A 27,013-nucleotide genomic window follows, 5' to 3' on the forward strand; every position below is an offset into this window, starting at 1 on the left:
TTGTAAATCTGGAACAAACATAAATAAAGCATTTTGTAACAAGCATAAATTTTGTTTTGAACTTTTCACTTGTAGAAATTGATTTGGTAGACATGTCCTGTAGAACTTATTCCCAAACAGCCCCCAGTCTGATGTTCTCAGTTATGTTGACTTCTTGTATAAGGCGCTTTGGATAAAAATTAAATGTAAATTTAAGTAATGGACATAAATTGTTGGTATCTATTTCTGTCGATCAGTTTTGATTTTGTTTTAATGTGTGTTTTAACAAATCTGTTTTTAAAAGCACTAATTCTGTATTTAGTGATTAGTATCACCAATACTTGTATTTTACTTAAGGATTTGTCACAGCCCTCTGCCTGTACTCAGTAAAAACTGTTTTAAATTAATAAATTCTATTGTATTATACACATGGGCAAAAGGAACATCAATTATAAATACAAGATGGAAAACACTGTCCTAAAGGAAGCAACCTCTGAAAAGGATTTAGGGGTTTATATCATCTAAGTAATTTGCAGGAGCTATTGAAAATGCAAATAAAATGATAGTTTATATCGGAAAAACTGTTGAATATAAATCAAGGGACATTATACTCAGACTATATAATGCATTAGTGAAGCCACATCTGGAGTACTGTGTACATTTCTGGTCAAAATGCTACAAGAAAGACATAACAGCACTTGAAGCTGTGAAGAGGAGAGCAACCAAGTGCATCCCAGGACTTAAGGACATGTCCTACTCTGAAAGACTCTGAGAATTAAACCTGTTTAGTCTTGAGCAGAGAAGACTGTGGGGACCTAATCCAGGTCTTCAAAATTCTGACATGCACTGATAAATTAGATCCAGTTATTTTTATTAACTTAAGAGGGAATCACAAACAGTACTTGAGGACACCAATGGAAATTAAGCAGAAGTGCATTTAGAACAGAAACTGGGAAGCACTTCTTTACTCAAAGAGTTATGGGAATCTGGAACAAACTTTTAAGACACGTTTTTGAACCAGGAACCTTAATAGCTTTTAAGAAGTATCTGGATGAGGTATTGGGATACCTTAGCTATTAGCTAAACAAACAAACTTGAGGACTAAATGTTCTCCTCGTTTGTCCTGTTTCCTATAGTCTTTTATTCTTACTTTTCCTCAATATGCTTTCTACAGATTGCTTAATTTTGTACTTTAAATTTGAAAAATAACAACTTATTCATATGCTGATTATGCAACCGCGATCAAAACATGACAAAGAAATGCTTCTTGACTTCACAAATGGGACAGAATTAACTTTTGTGCTTAGATTCTTATTTGATTCTAGGGTGCGTTTTGCATGGACTTTGCTTAATTGCCAGGTGGGTTTCCCCAGGGAGCTCCATCACTCACCCACAGTTGAAATAAATGCTGCTAGGCTGACTATCTTCACAATTTCGTTAGTTTTTGGACTGGGGTTCTGTGCAGTTTTTTAAAGACTTCCAACGAGAAGAAACATAACTGGGATAGATACTTTATTAAACATACATTCTTTCTACTGTAGTTTATTTCAATGCTATAAATTATTTAAAATGGTAAATGTTTACATTTTGAATTATTTTTGCAAACATTTATAATAGGTAGATTAAACACGTCTCTTCAGCAACTGACTTGATCCAAAAAATGAAAGAAAGTACCGATCAAATGCAAAGAGCAAGGAACTTGTGCCGCCAGCTAACTACAACTCCCATGCTCCTATGCAGTGGGAGGGGCTTCGGCAGAACTCCTAGGTGTTGGAAGGGGTGTAGATGAGTCAGTTAATGAGCAGGTTGGGTTTGTCTTCTCATACTGATGGCAGGGGGTAGGGCTGGTATAGTCCGGATTTCGCATTCGCTAGAGCAATTTAAGAGTTGGGGGAGGTCGATAAGATTGGGGCTGTGAATGGGAAGTTCTTTACTGAAAAATGAGAATGCAAAGGGGGAAAAAACCAAAAGATCCTGCTAATTGAAAACGGGGCTTAGGAGAAAAATATTTTCAGTGGGGGGAAAAAAAGTATCACTAAGCCGCGTACTTCTGTTTATTACTCCAATTTTAAGAATCGTTCAGGACCAGGAGACCGTGGCGTGATTGAAACCTGGATGGTTCCGTGGAGATCTTGGCGGCTGGACGTTGTTGCTGCAAAGTCAAACATCAGTCGGTGATTTTCTTCGCGTTCTGAGCGAAAATAGTTGCCTTCCAGCCGATGAATCGGACACCTAGGTGCTGAATTCTGCTTTTGTGTGGATTTATATTTATTTTTTTTTACTTTCTGAAAAAGTGCAATGTTTGATTATAGCAAGAATACCGGCACGGGACTTCCCGATTCTTACTTTTTCTTCTTTTTGGGAGAGCTCTTGTGAAAGTCACATTTCTAAGACTAGACTTCGCTTTCTGTTGGGGGCCAAAGCCCCCCTCCAGCATCACGATTCAAAGAAGAAAAACACTGCACGGCGTTAAGACGCTCTTGAGTTCGCCGTAAAATTCCACGCAACATTTTGGGAAGGGGAGACGGGATACGGACCACTACGTGGAGTTAAAAGAGCGACAAATCGACACTTTTAAGGTGAGTGAGAGAGGACCCCCTTTTAAAGTGAACATTTCTTGAAGTGACTACCAGCCTGCTTGAGTACTTCGGTCATTTCACGACTGTCTTCAGTCGGCTGGTATTCCACCCTAATTTAAAGTTTCTGATTGATAACAATTTAAGTGTCCGGTGTTGTATTTGGTAAGGGTTGTGTGTTACGGGTCCATTTTGAGGTAGTTTACCGACTAGATGGTGTTACTTTCTCCTGCAAACAAAGTGTCTAAATCGAGATTTCATTTACATATTCTATTTGTGGTAATATTTTTTCTATTTAGCCTTTTATTATTATAACGGTATATCACAGATGTTTGCGCCATTTAACTGTATCTTGGCCAATTAAAGTAGAAGTGAGCAGGTCTGAAACGAAAAGATGGAAGTTGTTACCTTTAATTCTGCGTTCGTTCGCATTGTGACTATGGTTTTGGATTATGTGTGTGTGTGTATGTATATGTGTATGTATATTTTTCCTTTTTCAATTTTGAGTGAGTCGTGCCCAATGAAGCAAAGGGTAAGATCTAATTTTAGTAGTAGTATGTTTGGAGAGATTGTGTGTGTGGGGGATTTTGGTTACAAACCTTGAGAATACGAAGTTGCGCGGCATAGGCTTTTATTTCACACTCGGCATCTTGGAAAGGTAAAAGTGTGCTGCAGAAGTTGAGGGAAGGGGGTTGTCTTAGTTTAGAAAATGAACATCTAAAGTGTAAAATATTTATATATAGAATTAATATATATGTTTACCCGGATCGTCATGCAATAAAATGGAATTTTGGCGTCCGGTTGATTCGTGTGATATCCCTATTGTGTTTTCTTAGATTCAGGCATGAAGTATGCTCATGAATATTTGACCCTCTGTATTTATTTTGTCGTGTAACCTAACGGACTGACTGAGTGTTTCAGCTAGTGGTGTAAAGGATGTTTAACCGAATTACCTGTGGCAGTATCTGAATGAGTATGGGGGTACCAAGAAGGTCGGTTTTACAAAATGGGAACAGACGGCAGAGATAATAAATATTGACGGGCCTAAATTGCTTTTATTAGTTTTCCTCAAGTATATTTGGGTCAAGGTACATGATGTGATATTGGTTTTACTGTCGATCATAGGTTAGTGCTTTTTTATTATACATTTCATGTGCCTAGGTTATATATGAAGCTTAATTACGTTCAGTTAGTCTTTTTCCATGACGGCTGATTTACATTGAACTGCGTGAGATGCTTTTAATGCAGGCTCCTGCTTTTGAACGTATTACTAAATTATTCAGGAGAAACTTCAGTATAATGTAAAAGTCCTATTGTGTGACAGTGTTAAAGGCGTTGCCTCTGGGTGTAAGAAAATTTCAAACTGCACTGAGGTAGTCCTGTATTTAATTAAAAAAAAAAAACGCGTCGTAGGAAAAAACGTAATGCTATATTACGCTTAAATCAATTACATTATTACTACTCATGCGGATGAAGAACTTGCACTTGTATATATTGCCGTTCATAGTATGGGAACAATTTTTATAAAGTGACTAAAGGATAAGTGTGGGGCGAATCAGACTTCATGGTAAGCGACTTCATCGGCCGCAGAAATGTTTTAAAGTCAAGTCCGCGTGCTATCAGGGCACATGACGCGGCGACGATGACAAAGTTGTAATAAATGTAGGTTTCTGTTTTTTCAGCTCCTTACTCAGTGCATGCCTTCGACGTTGGGCATCTGCCTTTTCCCGTCACTGAACTCGTCTGTACACACACTCTCTCTCTCGACGTCTTTTCCGAGCACCTGACTTTGCCCTTCTAGTTCTGTAACTAGAGCGGAGGTAATAGCCGACAATAATGCTGGAAATTAAAAGTCGGGCGTTCCGCGTTTGACATCCCAAGGGGGGTTTTGCAGACCCTCGAACTTTTGCGTGCAGTTTGATTACCGTCTTTGCCCGTCGAAGGGAGTGTTGGAGGAGCCTCATTGAGCTGATTGCGACCACTTCACACCTTCGCTTGCCTTTGGTTTGCAGTTCTTGGATTACACCGACCCACGAAAGCGGTTGATAACTTGTTGCTATTCACATTCAGATCGAGTTTTCATGCTTGACCGCACCTTGGCGCTCAAACTGAAAACGATCAATTTCTAAAGCGCTGTAAGTTGTTATTCAGTGTTGGCACAGTGGAGTTCCGTATTTGTACCTTGCCTGTGCCAGTCTGAGCGGACTTGACTGTGTATTCAGGTACCTGACTAATTAGACGATACGTACTGCGCGGCTGAATTCTTGTATAGACGGAGGTCGTAGTCATTTGTGGGAAAACCACGGGTAAAGTGAGACGTGACGTTTTTGTTTTCCACAATAAAGTGCAGGCTAATTAAAGCCGTAAATAGAATAAAACACTCAGCTCTGTAAACCTCTGCTCCATTTTCCTGCCTCTGTTATTATGCTGAGGAGTTGCATACATGCAAAACATTCCATCGTCGCGGTTAAAAAATCGCCGACATCCACTCGCTGCTGCTGGGCAGCTGACTTCCGCGGCCGTCTTTGGTTTGGAAACAATGGGGAGCAAAAGCGAACGGCAGCGAAGCGCTGAGCAATATGGCGCTATAAACTTTAATAAAGCATCACCTGCCGCTCCTCGCATTAGTAAGTATTACAAAGTAACGGACAGCAAATCGAGAAGTGTAGCGAAATCGGTACTAGCGGAAAGCTCCTATTATAATGTGGGCCGCTTGTATTACTCTCATATTTTATGTTGGATTACACAAAGGAGGGCTTCATGCTCGTAAATCAGTGGCGTTGACTGTGTTAGCGCCCTTCTTGGGATTGTTGTGGAAAGCCGGCGACAGTGGACGCAATTTTGGAGGTGATCCCCCATCTCATAACCTATTGTTATTGCAAAATTATTTTCAGAAATTAACTATGCTAGAGATTAGTTTTTAAACCGAGGTTATAGTGAAAATGTACGTCTGCAACATACAGAAAGCTCCAGTTTAGTGGTTAGCATTTTATAGATGCTTTCACTTTCTGGCATCATTGCAAGAGGATGTGCAAAGGTCTGGATAATGCAAAACGATCCAAGATCAGCTAGATAAGGCTGAATATAAATAAATCCATAGGCTTGCCTCTTTTGTAAAGCTTATGTGGCTGGTGCCTTTTGATTGTACTTGTCTTTGTTTTTCAAATGCCTTTTCTGGTCCTTGTCTCACTACATGAATGTATGCATAGCCGACTGGCTGGTTTCGGCACCCATCTTTATTACAGAGATTTGAGCTCCCAGCTTAATTTATTGCCACTGCAAATGACAAACTACTGAATACAAAAGAGCAGCCATTTAGACTACTGAAAAATGACCAGTGATGAAGTTTGCTATGGTTCTTCTTGTGACTACATTAATTAAGTGCAGAATGAAAATGTTTTTAGGCCCTTAATGGAGAACACATTTTGTAGAGTGGGATATTACTGCCATTTTCTCAGATAGCATAGAGCCTTGATTGTTTTACATTTATCCAAAGTGACTTACAAATGGCCTCGCAGTTAGGAGACCCGAGTTCGCTTCCCGGGTCCTCCCTGCGTGGAGTTTGCATGTTCTCTCTGGGTACTCTGGTTTCCTCCCACAGTCCAAAGACAGCAGGTTAGGTGCATTGGCGATTCTAAATTGTCCCTAGTGTGTGCTTGGTGAGTGTGTGCGCGTGTGTGCGCCTGCCCGTCCTGAGGTGGGCTGGCACCCTGCCTGGGGTTTGTTTCCTGCCTTGCACCTTGTGTTGGCTGGAATTGACTCCAGTAGACCCCCGTGAACCTGTAGTTAGGATATACTGTAGCTGGTTGGATAATGGATGGATGGATTGGACTTACAAATGTCAGTTTTTTTGCAAGTAACCAGCAGTTATGTAGTACCTTACTACAAAAAGCACCCAAACAAATGCTTTACATGTATAGAATTGAAGTATAATGTAACTTGTATTTATTTGATATGCACGGTATGCCCAGAAGTAGGTATTAAGTATTTATTCATACTTACCTATGGGTTTCATTTTTTGGGGTGTAGTCTTTGGATGGAAGTCCCACACGGGATAAATTAAAGAAGTTTATCCTGCAAGAATTTATAAATATTTATGCCAACCAGAAGGTGTGCGCTACACTTTTTAAAAAAAAAAAAAAAAAAACAACTTCAGAATGACACCATAGGGGAACCATCTTATGTTCCCAAAAGACCCATCCCCCTGAAGGGTCCAGAAAGAACCTTTATATATTTAGATCGGTAGCAGGCTCTTTACAGTAAATAACCAGAAACAGATTTTGTGAAATACCAGCAAGTCATGATTTTAAAAGGACTCTTGCTGCATATGTACAGTAAATGCTAAAGTTTTCTTAATATTTTACTGTCCTGCTAGGTAGCAAACCATACATAAAAGATTTAGCTTTATCCAACCTATTAGGAAGTTTTTCAAGCATAAAGAACCAACTTTATATGCTAAGATCCATCCCAAGAATGAAATGGTGTCTTGTGAACTATACAAGCCAGTAAAGAACCATAAAGAGCTATTATTGTTAAGAGTGTACTGTGTGTCACAGTGTTGGGGACCGTATGTAGGAGTGTTGCAACATTCGTGGAGGATATTTCAAGCGCTGAAGAGACTAAACATCACCCAAATAGTACTGTATAGCTACTCTACCTGTAAAATAAACATGAATAAATACTGCTAAGGGTTGTTCATTAGGTGAGTGATGACTGAATCTGCTTCATATCCAGTGCTTTAGCCCCTAGGCCATACGGCTTGTGTTTCTTTAGGAGATGCATTTATCCAGAATATCTTAGCATCCATAAGTAGACTTGCGCATCACTTTGGATTTTAACAATAATCCAAGTCTTTGAGACTGACAAGTAAAACCCACAAAAGAGCTAAGCCACTCAATATTTACTGGCTCCTAATTGTTGTTGTTATTATTTAAATGCAAATTGGAATATAAATTGGGAACATGTGCAGTTCTGATTTTTACCCAAAAAAATATCCAAAGAATGTCAAGCAATGGCGTCAGGCTGGGCTTGGTGAGAAAGTGTCCTAAGAGTTAGATGTTGCAAAGCATTTTTTTTAAAAAAAAAAACATTTTATAAACCGTGGAGAGAAGAAACTTTGAAACTTAAAAAGTAAATATTTTGGGCGCAGTAGAATAGATCCTAATTCTGAATGGTATTCATCCCCCTTTCATTTTGCTGCTGCTCTTAGTTTTTGATGTCTCCACAGATATCCTGTTTGTGGAGGAACCTGTCATCCAACTGAATACCTGAAGAGCTATTAGAGAGACTGCCTTCTGCTTTTCACTGGGCTGGGTTTTATAAGTTATGTGATTTAGTAGGTTACAGTAGTTTGGCCTTTTATATTTTCCACTGTTGGTGACTGAAGAATTATCAGTGCAGAGAGTATTTTGAAAATTGCACCATAAATATGTATAATATCAATTTTTTTTTTTTTTTAATGCTTGCTGCTATAATAATCCCGCAATTTCCTTCTCTCCTCAAATTAATTCAGTTTTTGGGTTTCTATTCTGGTGTCCCGAGGTGCAAAACAGGAACTACCGTAGACCTGATCAAGGCATCAGTTCATTGTTGGGACTACTTTTATTCACAGAGGGTCAATTTAGAATTGCCGGTCCACCTAACATGCACATCTTAGACATGTAACCTAGAGGGAAATCCCCATAGTGAGATGAGAACATACAAATTCTGTACAGACAGGGATTAGCGGCGATGGTAGATTTTAAATATTTGCTATCTGCTGATGTTTTGGGGTCACACTATCCCTAGACTTAAGTGGACTTTGCTTATTCACACTGAAGGGTGGCCTGTTAATTTTCTAAATTGGTTACATTCACACTTGATGGTCCCAGGTCAGGGAAGTGGTGTGGGGGGATCCTGGAAGCTGCATGACACAAAATGATCCTTTCTCACCGACATCCAAAGAGTTTTCAGTTCTCGGTCAATGCTTTGAAGAGACCAAACCAGGGGCCTCGTGTATAACACCATGCGTAGAATTCACACTATATCATGGCGTATGGACAAATGCGGAAATGTGCTTACGCACAAAAAAAATACAGATGCATAAATCTGTGCGAACGGCAGCATCCACATTCTTCTACTACGTAAATCCCGGTCAGTGTGAAAAGTAATGCACATGCACGCGCCTACTGTGTCGCCCCAACTCCTCCCAGAATTACGCCTCTTTGAATATGCAAATCAATATAAATAGCCCTTAAGCTGAGCCTTCTGTGAAAAGAGAATGGCAAAATCACGGGGGAAAATAGAATAATTTCAGCGAATACCAAGTGGAGGCAAGGAAAAACTTACTATTTTTTGGTTTAAACAGTGGTGTAAACAACAAAAGGAAGTTGATCGAGTGACAGAGTGTCGGAGGAACTCGAAAGCTCAAGTTCACAAAGTCGCACAGTGCCCGAAATAAAAAAAAAAAGTTGTCAGATATCAAAGTCGCCGTGAAAAGGCGAGTCGTAGCCCACTGTCTGAGTGTCATATGAAAGCTTATTAGGGTACAGAGAAAAAAAATAGGCACACAGTGGGGGGGAAGCATGAGATGTCAACTTTAATCTCGAAATTTCCACTTTAATCACGTAGTTTATTTTGTCATTAAAGTAGAACATCATAATCTTCATCTTAAAATTGTTTAATTTACTAGTTTCTCAAATCCCATCGTAACTAAAGTAGCACGTTACATGCTTTGTTTTATATTTGATCTTCTATGTGCTCTGTGTGTGAATCACTATGTGCTTCTTAAATGGGCTTTCTCTTCCTCTGACAGGACACAGAATCCATTACATTCGTGATATTACAGCTCTCTGAATAATTAAAATACTGAGATGTATACTTTATCATTTTCATGATAAGAGTTGAAGCATGTTATTAAACATGGGAACACGGTGGCGCAGTAATTGTTCATGCCTCATGCAAAATGCTTGCAGGGCCTTGCGCGACCTTCGAGCAGCTGAAAGAAGAAGGTGTAGTGAGAGTAACAACGCTAAAGCAGCTATGGTATTTAGAATAGTTTGGCCATTCCATGGGCCATTATATTGTTACAGGTTAATTACAATCAGATGCATTAAACTAATAAACAATATGCGGTTAATTTCAGTGTATTTATAAAGCCGCATCAGGGATGTGGAGCTTAAAAAGAAAGGGTCTGGAACAGTAGCGCTGCTTTGACGCTGGGTGCCGCGAGTTTGCAAAACTGAGCTGAGAACTTGCATACGCCAGGGTTGGAACTACTGTGAAAATGTGCGTGGCTCTACGCCAAGTTTAGGTTTTATACATTGCGATTTGAGTGTGGAAACGGGCTTACCCAACATTTTTGTGCGTACCCACCGTTTATACATGAGGCCCCAGGTCTTAACATCTTAAAGGCATTGATATAATTGATTGAAGGAATGCTTTCAGTTTAAAAAGTTTCCTATGTGAGGAGTTTGGTGTGAATGAAGGGTCAAGTGCATTAAAGACCAAAGGCAGGAAGCACTTCTCTATTCAAGGGGTTCATGGGAGTCCGTTACAAACTAGAGTTATGAAGTTGAAGTAAAGGTTAAAGTGTTGGAACAGATTGGCTAATCAGGTGAGCTTCATGATGATGGTGGTCTTTTGTTTGTCAAACTTGTGTTCTAAATGTTCTTTGTCTATAACCAAACCTGGTTTGAGCCTTTGTGCCCGTGCCTGCCTTTTGTGCAATTAGAGTTGAGTGGTTGGGGGGTGAAAAGCAATGCTCAGGGCCCTTTGTGGTTGAGTTTCTTTTCTGGATCACTGTGTGCACTGGTTTCTTCTTAGCTTTTGTAGAGATGTGTGGTTTCAATCATTGGGCCCACGTGTGAAATGCAAGCTCCTGGAGTATGGCAAAAGAAAGCCACAAGACTCCCTTAGTAGCTTTGCTATTGTTGTGCTCTGAAAGATGAATGGTGTTCTGGAGTACAGATGCTGTTATAAAGGAGCGAGGAGAGTAAAACTGTCTGCACGACATTGAGAAGGTCTAATGTTGCATTTATAACGGCTTACAACGTGGGAGGCTCCCTGTGAGCTTTTCATGCTTGCTTTTCTTAAATTCTTTAATTAAATCGTACTTTAATACATTTTACAGATCATTTTTTTACATAATTTATTCCTGCCAATAGAACACTTCTTGAATGCCCAGCTATACCAGCATGCTTTACTTTTGTAAAATGCCACTCTATTTTAAATGCTACTCTGATAGATTTTTTGAAGTTATTGGAAATAATATCTAAGGTTTCTGTACTGGAAACCTTTTCTAGATAGATAGATAGATAGATACTTTATTAATCCCAAGGGGAAATTCACAAATATATAAATCTAGTGCCTTTCCATCCAGAATTCCATTCAACAGCATGTAACCTTAAAAGCTATTGTATTAGAATTGGCCAGTGTAGTGTGGTGACCTGCTGTTGGTGATTGAACTGACAACTTTGATGTTCTACGGTGCCTTGCCATCTTGATATCCATTTTCTAGATCCATTTGCTTCTCTAGCTGGCCTAAAGGCAGTGTAAGCAATCTGACCGTGCATTTGGAGGAGAAGCGGGTTATTTTACTTGCTTAATATAAAACCGTGGCCTGGTGATAGAGAGGTTGAACTGGCAGCCTTGAATGTTATATAGTGCCTTTCCACTCTGAATTATATTTTTAATCTGCCATTGCTTCAGTCTGACTCTTGAAGGAAGATGGCACTTTTGCAGATTGTGTATTTAACCTGCTCCAAATATGGATATTTTACTTGCTCAACATAATAGTGACCTGATGATGAATATTGAACTGCTGTGTGTATATAGATAGAGGGGTAGAGATATATATCTCTATCTACAGTATATAATAATCTTTTTTTTTTTTTTAAGTTTCCATTCTGAACTCCTATCCAAGGCAGTGTACACATAACACAGTTCTCTAAATTTTATTTTTTATACGATTCCTTTCAGCAATGAATTCTCTTCCAAGGCACATATAAACTATAGTAAAAAGTACTGGCGCAATGGATGGTTAGCCTACTTGTTCAATGCAGCGCAGTGATTTAGTCATGGAGATAAGTAAGTAATTTTTTTTTTAATACGTAAAACCTTTCCATATTTAACTCCATTCCAAGGCGCATGAGGGTACAGTTTTCATATTTCTTGTTTTATTTCAACTGCTAATTCTAAATTTGTCGTCTGTGGGTCTGTGTGAATGAAAAGACCCTGCAATAATCTGTGTTGGTACTTGTTTGGCCCCCATAGCCCTGAACTGGATTGAACAGGTTTGAGATTGTTTTGTTGTATTTTACAATTGAATCTCTGGCAGTGTGAGTGACTTGATGAACAATAATCAAATGTTTTTTTTTTGGTGATTCCTTTTTGTTAATTTCTTTATTTGTTTGCATGCAAGTTTTCCGAGTTTGGCTTCCTTTTGGCATTCCTAATCCTCCAGTCTTCACATCCTCTTAGTTGTTTTTTTGGTTCATTAGTCCAGCCATTCAGGATTTATTGCATCCATCCCTGCAGGGGATAACCGAGGCCCTGCCTGGTGTACTGTACTTAATCCACTACCCCAGTCTGATGTATTAAAGATGCTCTGCGTGATGCTAGTGACTCAGAGGTCTACATTACTGGGATGAGTATAAGTCATTGGAGAGCTGCCAATTGCCCCTCTTCTCCAGGCCCATCATCTCAGAGGGGTCCAGGCCCATGGCCTTGCGATGAGTAATGCTCACCCTCTAACTTGGGGTGGGGTTTGCACGTGCCAGTGAGACAGCATGTGTCACAATTTGGCTGCCTTATGTTATTTAAAAAGTCTGTCCACTGTACCAAATGGAATGTGGAGTCAGTGTGAGGCAAGATCCTGTGATTTACTATATAAGTCTGCCCCCCCCAAAGAAAAAGCAACAAATAAGCCAGAGGCAAGGCCTGTGATATTCTGTTGATCCAACCACTGGTCAGTCAGCCAACCCATTTAGTAAAAGTGTGGTGGGCCATGGTAATGTGTGAGCTTTATGTCTAGAAAACAGAAAGCTGGCTGGCACTCCATGTTCACGGCCCATTATCTCTCTCTAGGTAATGTGTGTGAACAGCTCAAGTGGGGTAAACTCCTTTTCCAGTGAATTATACTTTATATAGTTGTAAATTTGTCTTGATGGTTAGTTTTTCTGGCCTGATCATGTTGCAGGGAGCTCTCTGACTCTCTGGTGTTTCAGTCTGTCTACTGGGTTTAAGAATGACTTTTGATGTGTGGAAGGTGAATGTCATGTTCTGTAAATGAACTTATAGACGTGGACCGTTAATTTACTTTATGATTGGAGTGTTTGTTTTTCAAATGTACGGTGTAGTTTTTTACTCCATCATGTGTTCGATCAGCAGCTTGTCCTACTTTAGTGCTGTTCGATGTTCTTCCTTTGTTTATGCATAATGGCTCTCCTTTAGGAAAGTCGTTCTCACTGAAATAAAAGAGAGGCCGAGGACAGACAATTGCTAAAGCATTTAGCCCAAAGTAACATCAGAATTAAAGTTTAGCTGGCATAGTGACTGTGAACAAAGTTGCTCAACCTGCCTGTGCTCAAATTTATGCAAACGAGTATTATATATATAGTGCCTTTCCACATTGAGCGTTACTCTAGGACATTTTGCAGGTCTGGTGTGGGTATTGCCACCTTCTTACAAGTTGTACATTGACAAGTTAGATGGCTAGGCTTGACCAGTGGTTAAGCGCCAAGCCACTCTTTGCTTTCCCAGAATGACTACTTTGGTTTTTCTCACTCTTTATTTTATATAGCACCTTTTGCACAGAACAGCACTGAAAATTTGAATTATCTGAGTGCTGCTTGTCTGCAAAAAGCAAAGTAAAATTATGCATTTTTTCCATATTTGTACAGTTAACCCTTAATGTGTGGAGAAAGATCCAGTCACTAAATATTTATGTAGCTTTTCAGTTCTACGTAGAAAAACTCTGCCACAACTCCAGCTATATAAAATTAATTTGTAAATGAATGCTCCAGTGACTCAAAGGTTTGGAAATGATGTGTGTGACTTTACACTGCCTTTCTGTGTTGCATTAAACTCCCATGCACTTTACAATTGTGCCTACAGCCGGAGCAGTGGCAGATTGTGCAACACTAAGCGAGTAACTGTCTGTTGGGTTCTGCTGCCAGATGCATATGCAGGGTTGTTGTGGTTTTTCAACTGGAAAGTGCAATGTAAAAGTAAAATGTCCTCCTTCCCTTACATTTAAAAAGTAAACGGACAAGTTAGCTCTGACCTTTTTCCAGTGCTTATGAGCAAGCTCCTTATTCTTCTTTTCTTAAGAGGTTCTCCTTTACTAACAGGTCTTATTTCATTTTCATTTCATTTTTTTTTTCTTGTTGCGTTTCTCTTGTGCTGGGGCTCCAGTTTCAGATGGCACCTAAAACAGAAAACTGATGCCTGCACACATTTTTGCAGGTTTTATTTTGCCTGATACTACAGCGTTTAAGTGTTAATGCATTATCTAGGAGGTTTCAGTTTTACTTTACTCTTGCCAGATTAAGCTGGATTTTCCTTTTCTCAATATTTCTATGAGCTTGTTTGAAACCATTGAATGCTAGCTGTGGCAATGTAGTGAGTAGTCAAGAAAAATGACACCTTTTTATTGGCGAACTAAAAAGATTACAATATGCAGGCTTTCGAGGCAACTCTGGCCCCTTCTTCAGGCAAGATGCTTCGAAAGCCAGCATATTGTAATCTTTTTAGTTAGCCAACTAAAAAGGGTTCATTTTGCTTGACTTCACACTACATCCATAATGGCTAACATGGTTACAACACCCTAGTACTAGTTGTGGCAATGAATGTGTCCACTTTGGGAAGTGCCAGTTCTTCATGCTCTGTTATTAAAGTTCAGTTGGGTGAAGCACATCTGCTCAAAGATCTTATTATCACTGCTGGTTAAGCCGCTTGTGTCCAGAGGGGCAAGTATGTGAGTGCCAGGGATGATGCTTAAACTCTGGTGGTTCAACAATCCTGGCCATAGCCATGAGTAAACCATTATTCAGTGTTGTGAGTTTATTGTGGCTATGGCACTGGATGGTAAGCCCAGGAGGCAGTTGTGCCAATCCTACCTTTAAGTCTCTGTACGCCCCTAAAGTGAATCGGTTGGCCTGCCTGTGCTCCAGTTGTGAAATATTTATGTAGATATTTGTAAAGAGTCTTCATCTTTAAGTCGCCCTTGGAAAGTGTTCTTTTAGATACTGATAGTAGGGGTGCAAAAATCTTTGCTTGGGTGTCTCCACTTATTGCTGCTCCATATGATTATTAAGGGTTGTTTGGTTAGCAGGAAGCAATGAGATTTTTGGCTGCTTTTGTGACCCATGACCCATTCTTTTTCAATGTGGTGTTTCAGGTATACTGCATGGGACAACTGTGCAGATTACATTACACCTCTTGGTCCATGCCCATGTTAAATTGTGTACAATAATTCTGCTCCATTTTGTGTCTGTTATGATGTGGTCCTGCTTGTGTTCGTTTTGTAAATGGGGTGCTAACCTCAACTTCATAACTCCCAGGTTTGATAAATAAAACGTTTTCAAGTTTAAGCCTACACTGATCAAGCAGTGTCTTACACCTTCAAGTAATCAAAATTAACAACACATTTCATAAATGGAAGCAGATAAAGTGGATTAAAAGACTTAAGTTGTCCTGGGACCAGTTCATATCTACTTGTGTCAACTATGTGACTCAAGTCCAATTCCCACAGCCCTGTTTCTGAGTTGATGTGATATGGGAATCTGGGGTTTTCTCTTATGATGTCACCTGTTCCACTTGGTTCTGTTTTCTTGCATTTTCAGTTGGAAATCATCACAAAAAGGAACTTTTTTATTTTTAATGAACAAGTGAAAAACCAAGCTTTAAATGTTAAGTGTGTATCACGCCAATGTCTGGTGGTTATTTTTAAATGAGGAGAAAGGTCAACATGATGTCCCAAGTCAATGAATCTGAGAGACACCATTATTTCAGAATCGCTGCACATGAAAATGCCCATTCCATTTAACACATTCAAGCACCATTTTTATGGAGAGTTGTTTCCCCTTCCCATCTACTGCTCCCCTAGTAAGTCTTCTTGAAGACTACTAATTTATCAGACATTATGGACACCTTGGAAAATCTCTCGTACTTGAATTGGTTCATCTTGTGAGTGTGTTGTGTCTGCAGGCTGTGCTTGTGGTGGTCAGAACTTGAAGGGGGTTAAGCGCCATTAGTACCTGTGAAGAATTGTCTTGTTCACATGCAAACAAAATTAAAGGTGAAATCTTAGGTTTATAAAATGGGGAAATACAATACTTTTAGATTTTTATTATTAAAGTTTGTTGGGAATTGTTTACAAAGAAACTTCATTTCTTTAAAAAAAATAAAATCTGTTTTCTCAGTTAAATTGGCTAACAGCATGGTGCCCTATATGGTTTACTTGATATTTAACTAATGGTGGTATCATGCTAGTGAGGGTTTTGTCTGTCTTTAGATTGCTGTGTATGCAAATGCATTATGGGGGTGGGTTTCTCCAAGTGGAGTTTCTGTGTTCAGTGGTGGCTGATGCTTCTCAGTTTGTAGATTGTGTTGGTAATGAGCAGGTGTAACTTGCCTTTTTAGTGGGGGGGGGAAGGGGACGGAAAACTTGCCTTGCAGCTAAGTAGTCCATTTTGATTCCTGTTCAGATCTCGAGCCTTTGCTTGTTACACTTTGAAAGATCTTGTATTAGCTGGAGGGAGTGGAAAAAAAAATGTGTGGATAAAGCAGATGTGCCCAGATAGACTGTGTAAATCATCCTGTTTGAAGTCCACACTTCTGGGGAAGCTTTCAAAACAGCTGCAGGTGAATGTTATGGGACTGTTAAACTCTAAAAAGAATGAAGACCTAGGGGGGATGGGACAATGGGTGTTGCCGTCAGAGCTGTCTTTGTCTGAGCTGAATGGCTAGTTTCCTCGCCTAATGATCTGCTAACCCTTTCCTGGCCAATTATGCATCTGCAGATTAGCTCTTTGCCCTGGCATGCAGGACAGGGCCAGCTTTCAGTTTGTCATGCTCTACTTTTGGGGCTTTGTTCTAAGGCAGAATGCTTCTCAGATTTTTTTTTTTTAATTCAACTTTCTTGAATCCTACCCCCCTCCCCTTTTTTTTTTTTTCTTCACTGAACTTGTATAGTTGAGATTTTGGATCTGTGGGTCCCAGAATTTGTCCTGATGGCATTGGGAGCTAGGCAGGGATAACCTTCCATTTCCTAAAGACATATTACCTGTTTCACATTAATCAGCTTTACCACATCTATTTAAGCTTTCCCCTCTCAAATTGATACACCCCCCCCCCCCATACCCAATACAATTTAAAACTTGTCAAACTTAAAATTGTTGCGTTTCTCAAAGGCGACCTGTCTAAATCAAACCATTCTTGTTGCTCGCCTTCCCAAAGCAGTGTATTTGCACAGTCTCCAAAGATCTGTCTTAGTTATGTTCTCTTTATGCTTTTGAGACCCAACTCTTGACTTAACCGCCCTGCTTGCTTGTGATTATCAGCCATTTTGAGTGTGTTTTGCCTCCCGCCGCATGTTCGTTTTCTTTGCATCAGTATATGTAAGCTTGTTGCAGTGTAGTGACTACATTGTCTCCCAGATAACAGGATACTGTTTGACAGATCTTATTTGGCTCGTCTGTCTTAGTTATTTGTGTTTCTGGTTCAAGTAGATTCCCAGATGGACATTTGGAGTTGAAGGTGATTTATAGTTGCTGTAATGTTGGAAATGGGATTAGACTCCTCCCTCCTCCAGCCTTGAGCATGGGAAAGGTCAGGTCAGGCTGGGGAGCATGCACTGGTACAGCGAGTTGCCGCACCCACCACACAACGGAACAAATTGGAATCCTGGTTGGCAACTACCAGGCAGACACGCGGTCCAATCCCATCCTCCAGAAATGACCCCCTATCTGCTGCAGCCTGGTGTTACATGGAAATCCCCTTGACCCGGTCCAGCTGCTCAGGTCCTCAACAACGTGGATCCTGCAGGCATTGATCACCCTCAGGAAATCACATCACATGCTCATTCACAATGCAGGTAATGTGCCTCATTCAGGACTCCATGAGCAACCGCTCATTCGACACAAAGTCAAACCAGTGGTTCTCCAAAGAGACACAGTCCCGAAGGAGTCCAGTCTTCATCTTAGGTCACTGGATAGTGTCCATGTCTTGCAACCATAAAGCAAAACCGGAAGCAGCAGGACTCTTAAGACTTGGACCTTCGTCCTTTTGCAGAGATATCGAGAGCTTAGAACACCCCTTTCCAGTGACCTCATTACCCCCCCCCCCCCGCTCTCTTAATCTGTCTACTGACTTTATAGGAAGAGTCACCAGAGACGTGAATGTTGCTGCAGAGGTACGTAAACTTATTCTCTCTGCAGACACACACTGCTGATGGCTGCGCCCAAGAGGTCAATAAAAGCATGGATCTTGATTTCTATCCAATCGGATTCCTCACTCAGTCTCTCGAGAGCCCCGAACAGAGCCTCCATTGACTCTGCGAAAGATGGGAAAGGTGCTATATAAATAAATTGTATTATTATGGTACAGTGATGGTGGCTGATATCCGTGAAGCTAACCAGCCATGCAGCCAAACATCATTTGTAGTTCAGCTTATTAGGTTGTGTATCCCGTCTGCTGGCACAAGGGCTCTGAGTAAACGGTGGTAGGTCCCAGAACCAGGTGTCCGCTGTTCTAATAATGCCAGAAGTGGTTTGAGCATTTCCAAGGACATCACATTTAAAGACGTCAGAGCCAATTATGGTTCAGTAATAGGACCACCCGTCAGGTACCTCATATTAAGTATTCAGGCTACAGAAGATAGTTTTGTTCAATAAGTTCGGTCATAATGGATTTGCTGCATCTCATTGCTAGTAAAGTGAGACCTGGAGATCACTCAGTGCTATTGAAGTAAAGACAACCCTGCACTCTGTTACATCACCCTTCATGGGCGACAGCATCTTTAAATGGCAAGAAGTGTAATACTGCTCAGCGTGTTTGCCTCACCATCCTGTTGTCGGCAACAGGAATATTAGCCATTTGGGCTGTTGGTGATCTTTAGCTCAATTGGTCATGTTGGTTGTGTACTTGGTTCATGGTTCAAGGTTAATGTTGTTTGTCATTTGAAATTGCACACAGCAGTGCAGATTAGAACAAAATTGCATCACCCAACCCGATTTTGTGCAAGAATAGGCAAAAGAAAAACAAACTGTAGATGTGGTCCTAGGATGATTCATGAAAAGTGGTTATCATTGACTCCCATGTATTTTTAATTTTTATTTTTTTCTTTCTAAAAATGTAAAGGAATAATTTTAAACTAGTTATAATAACATTTGTAATGGCTACACTGGGAAGCTGGCAAAAGCTTTTGCTTGTCATTTTACTTTGTAACCCCTAGTCCGCTCCACTCTCAAGAATAGTAAAGGCAGATGAAGCAGCATAGGCCAAAGATTTTCACTGTACACATTTGTCGTGTCAGGGTGTCCAAATCCTATCCTGGAGGGCTACTGTGGCTACAGATTTTAACTACTTTTCCACATTAGTGACTAGTTTTTGTTGCTAATTACCTTATTTGGCCTTTAATTGACTTGCTATATTTAACTGACTCGTCTGTTGTTCTTTTTCCCTAATTAGCACTCGAACACCCAGCCAGCTAAACTGTGTCCATCATGTAATATCTGAAAATAAAGAAATGTGAAGTTCTTAATGATATGAATCTGCTCAGGTCTACAGAACACTTTGACGTCGATCTTAAAAAACTGAAAATCAACCATTTTGGAAATAACTTCTGTGTTAGAATGGTAACACCAACAAGCCTTGGAATTAAATAACAGGTTAAATGTAACACCAAGATTTGGCTTCGAATTAAGAAACTGGTTGGAGTGAAATTGTTTGGATTTTGTGGCCCTGACTTTTCTGGTCATCTGTTGGCTCACTTCACATCTCATTTTTGTTTGGCTGCCATATAAGGAGAAAAGAATCCATTCAGAAGACAGTGTTAAAAACAAAACACAACAATTAAAATGAAGGGATAAAAATAAATTAACAGCAAAGTTTGGTTACTGGTGAAGAAGGTGGCAGGAGGGAAAGCCACTGTAGCCCTCCAGGATCGGAGTTGGACCCACCCTCCATACTTATAAATTTAGGGGTGCACAGAGCCAACACTTAAAGAACATCTCTGTGGTTGTCTGTGGTGTGTTACACGGCTGAATGTATCCATTCTAAACTATCTAGTGACACCATAGCGTGCTTTGAGTAGGAGGGCAGGATTCGGCATTCATCTTCAAATGATCAAAGCATACTGTACTGTACATGGATACAGTATGCTGCAGTGATTATGACATTTTTTAATCCTCTTCCATTCCCAACCCCTCCGACCCATACCATTTGTCTAAACCCTTGTGGACTTGGATGGCCATGTTGTGACTATAAGAATCATAAAGTACGGCTTTCTGTTTCAGTTCTGACAGAACCAGAGGGAAACTCCAGTGGTGGTTGTTGGCTTTTCTAACATTAGGTATGTTTCTCAGATGTTCTTTTGAGGGCCCTGAGTGAATTATGCCAGGCCTGGTATACACTATGCAATTTTTGTCACGTCTGTAGTTTTAAAAACTTACTTGCATGTGTTTGTAGGCCTTTTGAACAATCTCTTCACTGACACAGGTGCAATTTTCTGTGCAATCGGACGCTGAACAAATGATTTAGGGGTGAGGTTTTTTTTTTTTTTTTTTTTTTTTTTTTGCAGCAATTTTTAAATTTAATACAAAATAGAAAGATAAACTTCATGCTTATATGTTAAAACACAAATACAAACATGTGATAGTCCTAGGTATTTGTAGCTGCTGGCCAATGCCCTAATATTTTTCTTTTAAGACTCAATTATTTCTCGGAAGACATCTTGCACAGTTAATAGTTCTTTGTTGCTGCTCAACCAATTTGTTGTCGTAATGCATCCATGAATATTCTAGAGATTCATTTTTTTTAATGATATACCTAAAAAAAAATACAATAAGCTACTCCAATTGAGTCCTAACATATATCTCATACCTTACAAATAGTGACATCACGACCTTCAGCGACTTTCTTAGGGTTTTGTGCTTATTTGGAAAAATCAACGTGGAACTTACAAGTTGGGCGAAGATCCCATAGTCTCTTCCCACTGTAAATGGGGAAAGGAATTTGTGTTCAAAAGTTTTGATGACTTTTAATGACTTCATGGCTGATATGTATTTGTAAGATCCTGAGTTAGAAGGAATAGTTTTCTGGTTTCTGAAAAGAAGGATCACCACCCCTGAACCCACTTAACAAATGATGTCTCCTGTAGGCTTTAATCTCGCTGTTGTGAGGGAGATGTTGTAAAGTGATGTGCTGTCAGCCTCTGTGTGCTAACTTTGCTGTAAGGTGGCACTTAAATGTGGGAGCTGTCAGCTCCACTTGGCTTGTTTCAGTATTGAGATTAAATGAAAATGTTGTGTGCATGTGAATGTTGTCTTTTGTAAAACTTTGAAAATCTGGAGTTCTTATTTTTATATTAATCAGTCAGACTGCCTTGTCACCTCAGTCTGTCACATGGTGATATTATAAGCCTTCTTGACGGGTTTAATTTTTTTGTTGCCTGGATGTCCACTGTATCTTGCCCTGCTTGCACTGAGATATGGTGGGAGGACAGTGTTTCAGTTTTTTTTTTTTTTTTTTTCTTCGTAATTCTCCTATCTCTGCCGTAACGGAGTTGAAGCTTCCAACCCTGTTCACGGCTGATTGCTCTGCATTCCAGGCTCATCAGCTCTCCCAGGAATTCATCTGGCAATTATTCCCGCTGAGCCAAGGCTCAAACCTGTCCTCTCATCATGGACTTGGCAGAGGAATTTTAATGCATGGGTACACTGACTTCTAATTGGGGTTGGGTTGCTCTGCACATGCAAAGTGGTGAGACTAGCAGGGAAGAGAAGTCAGGGAACCTCTTATTAATGTAAAAGTTGCTTTCCAAAAACACGTTCAAATCGTAGCTGAAATGATCACTTAGGGTGATGTGGGCCTCTGGTGGTATTTTAACTCTTTCAACACTCTTCCTAACCTTCCTTTGAATTTAGGATTAATGGTAAAGAAGTAGAATGTGTTTTATAAGTGTCTGGGGCTTCCAGCATGGAGTGTCAGCTTTGTTGTTAAGAAGCCTATTAGAGAAGCATTAATAATTGAACCGGGCATCTAGACTGGTAGAGCAGAACCAAAAGTTTAACTGTTAGGACTTGTGTGTGTGAATCAGTCCCTCGCCCAAAGGCACAAACTATCAAGGATGGTCTTAAAAACTCTACGTGACAGCCTTTTAAGATTAGTTATGCAAAACCACCTTTGCACAAATTTGATCTTTTACCCTCAACCGTGGAAATGGCATAATACCCCTTATGCTTTTATCCATTCTAGAAACCCACCCCTTGGATTCTGGCCTTTCCCTGTGCTTAAGTCACTTCTTAATTAACATATTTGTGTGTACGAAGAGGAGATGTTTAATAGCAAAAAAAATAATGTAGGGTCTAACACCAGGGCGGAGTGGTGGCTCTGAGGCTACGAATCAATTGCTGGTTTGAATCCCATAAATACAAGAAGTGATTTCACTCCCATTTGGCCCTTGAGCAAGGCCCTTAATGTGCAATTGCTAAGTCCTGGGTATGATGTTAACCTGCATCCTGCCCTGTAAGAGGGTCCTCCAACTTTCAAGGGAAAATTCGAGGGTTGGTGACAGAATTGGCACTCCAGCCAAAAAAAAAAAAAAAACCCTTGCTCTGTTCCATTCAAACTAGCATAGTGCTGAGGTGTCACCCATTGCATGGCTGTGCTTGGGTCCTAATTTGAGATCCTAAAGTGGTTTATCCCTGTGCTTCCCTCCCTTTTCCCCTTTACACTGCTCAGGCTCTTTCTCCAGGTCTTTCCACAGTCCTTCAGATTTCCCACTCATGACCAAGTACAGTTTTACTCATTCACTGACGTCATCTGTGGGGACCTTGCTGAAGCTCTTCTGTACCTGTCCAACTGGCATGTTACTACAAGTACAGATGTTATTCTGAATAAAATGTTGGTGTATGTGCATAATATATACAGTATATATTTGTGGATGGATGGATATATTATTGTACTGTAAATATGTATGTGTTCATATGTCAGAATGTGGATGGCTGGGTCTATGCAGAGGCAACAAGGTGCTTCCTTTATTCTAAATAGAAACCTCAAAATAAAAGAAACTAAATGTATTGTATACATTTTCACATAATCTGACTATTTTTCCCCAGACTTCTTAGCTTTACAGTACAGATTTGTTTTTTATTTTGGAAACATCAGTTGTAACAATTTATTTCTGTACATGACATTGTGACTGTAATATCTCTCCATCCATTATGTGGACCTGCTTTAATCCAGTGTTGTGTGTAAGGGAGGCTCTTTGTCACTTTCATCTTGTGATGGAAAAAGCAGGTTCAAAAAAATGAGTTAGATGGAAGATTTAAAATCATTTTATGTGTCTGGTGAGAGGGATACTTTATGTACATTAATGTGTATTGCTGATTTGCTGTGATCTATACACCGGTAAACATCTCAATCAACTGAAAAAGAAAAAAAATTGAGATAATTGTAAATAACAGTATTAGCGTAAGAGTCAATAACAGTTACACATTGTGCACATATTTTTTTTTTTTGTTTGGTGGTTTAGGACACACGTGGTGTGCAAACAAGTTTGTGACTTAGTATATAGGAATGTAAAACTTGTATGGTCATCCCACACTAAATTGGTGCCAAACCCTGGTTACTTGATTTAAAGACCAGCTTGACAAATGCCAAGTATGGGACATCATCATGCCTTTCTTTTAATTCTTTTTCAGTCGGTAAGAAATCTTGTAACTAATGCATTTGTTGAAAATGTGGTCTGATTTTAAGGTAAGAGTATGTTGCAAGTGGTGTAATCTCTGCTGTTGTGAGTCTTTTTTTTTTTTTTTTTTTTGCTAGCTAAAGCAGACTACTTGGAATATTTTATGTCATTTAGGAACGACCTCAAAGTTGATCTCTCATTATATACGAGGAGAGACGTCATAGGACAAATGAAACCTTTGACCTTCTCGCTTGTCAGAGTGGGTCACCAGTTGAACTGCTAGCCAAGTTGTTTTCTTTTCCAGAGGGGTGCTGCAGACTTTGCTGAGGGCTCTGCCCTGTGGCGATTGAAGATTATAGAAGGAAAAGGACTGAGCTGCTGGAGATGAAAGGCCTTGTGCTCTTTCATTTGTCGCTTGGAGGCAAATGGAGTGAGAGCAACTTCAAAACAGCCCTCTGACACTAGTTGTTAATGTGCAGGGGGTTAAGAAAATCTTTTAGTTGAGTTCAACAAAACTGGAATCGGCCTCTCAGTTTAATCCTTCCCACGTGCTGCAGACTCCTCCTGAACAGAACCAGCAGGCCGCTGGGCCCCCATTTCACATGTTGCACTTTGTGTGGCTTGCTTTTTATTATTTTCATATTCTCCTTTTGTTTTCTGTCTTGTTAATCAAATGAGGCTTTTAGTATAGTTAATGCAATTTCACTTTCATTCTAATTTCATTTCCCAATCCTATAATATGGCGATGATAAAAAGGAGTGCTCTGTACTGTTGGCAAATATGACAAATTGCGTGCATCAAGTACTTTAATTAGGCTAGCATTTTATCTGGCCTGTGTGCTGTATCTGTAGAAATAGGGCATATAGAGTGTTAATATTAAAATTGCTCCTATCACAATGGCTCTTTAGTGCCCTTCTGCTTGCCCTGGCACTAATAAGTGTGTTCTGTTTGTCCAGTAGAGCTGGTGGCTCTCCCAAAGATTGTGTTGGTGATTTTTAGTTGATGTCTGCTCCTGTGGCATAAAGGAAGAACTATTTCATTATTCAGTGCTCCACACAGACAGTCTACATGTTGCCGCTCTGCCCTGCTTATGTCTAGTAGCTGTCTTGTTGGCCAGTCTCTTCATTTTCCTGCAGGCACTGGGCAGAGATTGTTCATTTTTTGTCTTTTGCTCTGTTTTCAATTTAGGGTTTTCCCATTACTTCATAACATACAGGTTTATAATGCAAATGCACAAATGTAGTAAGAGTTAGTGTCTGTATGTATATATATATAAAAATATAAATATATAAGAGCTGCATAAGGTATTGTTAACTGGTAGTGTAGACTAGTTCAGAAGATGCTGATTAGTAAACCATAAAGTTATTGGTTTGAGTTCCACTTCACCCTGAGCTAAGCTCATGTATTGTTAGTGTTCCACTAATACAAAATAAGACCAAAATAAAACTCAAACACACGTTCTAGTCATCCTCATCTCAACAACTACATTAAGAAATGATTTATGGCTTTATGTGTATATATACAAATGTGTGCTTATACAGTATTTGAGTCACCCATTGGGTATTGTGCTGACCTACTCTCATGACTATGGTCAAATACTATTCTAAATCCATCATAAAATTTGCTGACAGACCGTTTACAAAGAAAGAGACTTGCTACCTTTCACATTATTTCTAGAGCACTGGTTTCTCATTAATATAATGTTAATGAATCCAGAGAGCTGGCAGACCACACTTCCATCTACAGCACAGTGGAGATTTCAGCAAGTTTATATTTTTTGCAGTGGCCATTGCCGATGACTTAAAATGCACCCCACACATCTTGACCATTGTTAAAAATGCTCAATGTCTCTTTTACTTCCATAGATGTCTGATGAAAGCTTGAATATCACCATCTTTGGGCACTTAGCTACCCTACGCCAGAAGCATGAAGTACTACAGTTTTTATTTTTTGTGGTGTACTGCCTTCTGTTCTGGCAAGTACAAGATATACTTGTATAACTAAACTGAAGGCCCGTTTTCATTTTTGGACCTTAAGGCTACTCGGCAGCCATTTGTGCTGATAAGTGCATGAGTATGTCCCATGCATGTTTCTTGTATCTGTTGTCTGAAATATTTGCTGTTTCTTTTTTTGTATTCTTTTGTTTGTTCTACCGTCACTGATCTGTGGTAGCTGTGTAAGTAAGAATCTCATTGTGTATTGTGTACATGATAAATGTGTACTTTAAGGTACGTATGCACATGAACATACAAGTATATGTTGTGATCTATGTATATTGTTGCTCAGATTGTTACATGGCGGCTAGTCCTTCTGCCAGCCGGTCTTGTCATGAAAGGCAATTTTCTCCCGAGTTGTGCTTGCTGCCAGCCTAGCTGCTCCCCCCCATTTCCTTTCCAAATTTAATTAGTGGCTTTCGTTTCCATTCAAAGTCTCTTAAAGGCCCTCACCTTTTCCCTTTCTCCAGGCATTTGCTGTCTCCTCCCTCCCGAACTCTCCTTGTCCCATGTAATCCTTAAACCCCCCCTCTGCTTGGGTCTTCACGCTTTGTGTCTCTCATGCTTCTCTGTTACACCCTTACACTCTCGATTCCTTTCTTTATATCTGAGTCGGGCTATGTGACCTGGTGGTATACACAAGATTAGGTGATTAGGTATATTTTATTTCCTTTTTTTTTTTTTTTTAATTCTATAGCACCTTTTCCTAAGAGGTTTTAAAGTATAGAGATGGTGTATACTTGTTTACATATGTTACTCATGGTTAGTTACTGTTACTGAACTGGCAATCTTGGAACAACTGACTGAAATAAAAGATTTATAAGGCAGGTGATTAATAAAAAGGAAGTATAAAGTAAATGGACTTCTTCATCTCCTCAAATCTCTGCACTTAAATAATGCTCTAGGCCACCCATACTGTATTAAAACATCCCATCTCTGTCTTTTCGTAGTGTCCCGGACTCCCCTCTCTCCTTGTCTCATGCCGTTTGGTTTCTCTCACCCAGAATATCCATGAGAAGTGCAGCTCAGGGTATGCAGCCCTTTTTTTAAGGGCATCCAAGGCAGAGTACAAAAACAAACCCCCTCTTTTACTGCGGAGAGGCCCAGTTTTGGGTCCTTCAGATTAGTTCCGGCAATAGATGAGCCCCCCCCTACTCACCCCCTCTCTGTGTTAATTCACTCATTCATGCTTTAGTTTTCCTCTTTTGTCTAATCTTGCAGATGTGAAGGGGTAGGTGGGGGGGTGGGCGGTCCTCAGAACCATCCAATTCTTGTTTTTGTGCAGTGTTTAGACTGCACACAACTTAAGTTTTAATTACTATTTCCTGCCTGACTTACTTATTCATCAGGAGCTTAACAAGACCGGGGCGAGGGGTGGGTTGAGGTGGTGGGGGTTTGCGTCTGACTGATAAAGCAAGAATGAAGAAATTCAAAATGAGTCGGGGCCACCTTAAGTGGGGTTTCAGGTACTGCTGCAGTACAACATGGTAAAGTCCGCAAACACATTTTCCCAGTGGAAAATGTGAATTCCATTGTGGGCGCCTTTCTCAACGTGTTTGCCAGTTGAGAAA

At 40.0% G+C, this 27,013-nt stretch overlaps 1 protein-coding gene across 3 annotated transcripts in view; it reads left to right on the forward strand.

Moving 5' to 3' along the window:
* Positions 1-1,795: 1,795 nt before the first annotated feature.
* The window catches only part of LOC114650026 (fibroblast growth factor receptor 1-like), a 107,761-nt gene continuing 82,543 nt past the window's right edge, over positions 1,796-27,013 (forward strand). For all 3 annotated transcript variants that reach the window (XM_051928295.1, XM_028799460.2, XM_051928302.1), the window contains exon 1: positions 1,796-2,558. The gene's annotated coding sequence lies outside the window, so the exon portion shown is untranslated. The remainder of the gene's footprint in view (positions 2,559-27,013) is intronic.

The sequence above is a fragment of the Erpetoichthys calabaricus genome, chromosome 1 (genome assembly GCF_900747795.2).
Source record: "Erpetoichthys calabaricus chromosome 1, fErpCal1.3, whole genome shotgun sequence".
Taxonomy (NCBI): domain Eukaryota; kingdom Metazoa; phylum Chordata; class Cladistia; order Polypteriformes; family Polypteridae; genus Erpetoichthys; species Erpetoichthys calabaricus.